The sequence below is a fragment of the Cucurbita moschata genome, unplaced genomic scaffold (genome assembly GCF_002738365.1).
Source record: "Cucurbita moschata cultivar Rifu unplaced genomic scaffold, Cmos_1.0 Cmo_Scf00057, whole genome shotgun sequence".
NCBI classification, from domain to species: Eukaryota; Viridiplantae; Streptophyta; class Magnoliopsida; order Cucurbitales; family Cucurbitaceae; genus Cucurbita; species Cucurbita moschata.
This window is the reverse complement of record NW_019268573.1, coordinates 4,770-6,792: the sequence shown is the minus strand read 5'-3', so window position 1 is coordinate 6,792 and position 2,023 is coordinate 4,770. Positions and strand designations below refer to the sequence as shown.

Genomic DNA, 2,023 nt, shown 5'->3' with positions numbered 1-2,023 from the left:
AAAAAAAAAAAAAGAATCCCTGTCATATTGTTCTTAATATTGTGGTTATAAATCCTTGTCATTAGACAATTTGCATGTTTATTTTAATATCAAATAAACTCTAGTTGACATTTTTTCTAAATCATCTAAATTTGGAACCATTGTGTTGATATTGTTCTTTCACCCTTTTAGCGGGACATAGTCCTAGGGGAAGGAGGAGATGTTGGTCGAGGGAGACGAAGAGGTAGAACAAGGGGTAGAGAAATTTTAGCACAAAAAAGAAGTGAGAGAGAGTACCAATATAAGAGAGGAGAAGAAGAAGGAGTCAAGGGAGTAAAGCTTCCAACTTTCTACGGGAGATCTGATCTAGAAGAGTATTTGCAATATGAGAGCAAAATTGAGCATGCTTTTTATTGCAACAATTTCAGTGAAGAAATAAAGTTGAAGCTTTCTATGGCTGAATTTTGTGATTTTGTAATTATGGTGGACATCTTTGATATCAGAGTGGAGGAGAAATTATGAAGAACCAATTGAAATGTGGGAGGAATTGAAGTTATTAATGAGAAAAATGTACATTCCTAAGCATTATTCTCGAGTACTCAAGGAAAAACTGTATACAATGCAATAGGGATCCAAGAGTGTTGAAGAATATTACAAAGAAATGGAGGTCTTTATGAATAGAGCATGCATTGATGAAGACAACGATGATATAATGGCCAGATTCCTTGGTGGGTTAAACACACAACTTGCTCATCAAGTGGATAGGCAAGCATACTTTGATATGCAAGAATTGTTACACCTTGCTCTCAAAATCGAAGGGCAACTAGCTTGGGAAAAGAACTCCAAGAGGTATGCTATTCCTAAGTCTACAACTTTCAACACTTGGAAAAAGGATGCAAATATTGAAAAGATAGATTTCAAGGTTAGAGGAAAGTATGAGCTTGACAAAAAGAACAAAGTTGAGACCTCCAAGGGTAAAGAGAAAGTTGAGGAATACAAGGAGGTTCGAGAAAGAAGTAGAGACATCAAATCTTGGAAATGTCAAGAAATTGGTCATATTAGTGGTGATTGTCCTAACAAGAGAGTCATGACCATCAAGAATGGACAAGCTGTCACAGATACTGAGGAAAGTGACTAGGATGAGCTAGTTGAAGAAGAAAACCAAGAGAATGATGAAGAATTGGAAGATGGGAGTCATTTGACACTTGTTGAGAAGACTTCTTGAGACTCAAGTTACGGAGAATAATGTTGATGATCAAAGAGACAACCTATTTCACACAAGGTGTTTAGTCAAGGGGACTTCTTGTAGTCTTGTAATTGATAGTGAAAGTTGCACCAATGTATTAAGTACCATGTTGGTTGCAAATTCCAATGCAACACCATCCTAAACCTTACAAGCTTCAATGTCTCAATGATAGTGGAACAATAAAGGTAGTTTCTCAAGTTTAATATCTTTTACTTTGGGGAAACATAAAGATACTTGCTGGAGGCATATTGCTACCGACATTCGCAATTTGATAGGAAGGTCATGCATGATGGTTATTTGAATAGATATTCTTTTATAAAAGACGGTAGAAAAACCCTTTTGAGTTCTGCAATGTATTTGCTTATCAATTAAAGTTGGAGAAAAAAAAGAGTTCGAGGAATATTATTTTCATTCAAACATTTATTTAAGAAAAATATCCAAGGTTCTGTAGCTCAGTTGGTTAGAGCGTTGGTCTTATGAGCAGAAGGTTGTGGGTTTGAGCCCCGCCAGAACTAATAAAACCTAGTCACCCGGTTAAACAAACAATTGCATAAATGAACAAATTATGGGATGAGCTCACTTACTTGTAGGCTCTCATTAGGGAATTGAGGGTCGTTACAGTCACCGTCACGTACACATAAGAGTAAGATAAGAAAAAGGACGACCTCAAAGGTAGTCTCGATGATGAGCATGAGAGGCAACTCAATCTTTTTCAATATTTTTAATACTCACCGAGTGTTAAAAATAGTTTTCAGGTAATTGCATTATTGTAGAACGAGAGTGACGAGTAGGGTGATG

The 2,023-nt window shown here is 36.3% G+C and overlaps 1 non-coding gene across 1 annotated transcript; it reads left to right on the top strand.

Moving 5' to 3' along the window:
• Positions 1-1,666: 1,666 nt before the first annotated feature.
• On the top strand, positions 1,667-1,740 carry TRNAI-UAU. The gene has a single exon. It is a non-coding gene; the product is annotated as a tRNA-Ile (tRNA).
• Positions 1,741-2,023: the final 283 nt, after the last annotated feature.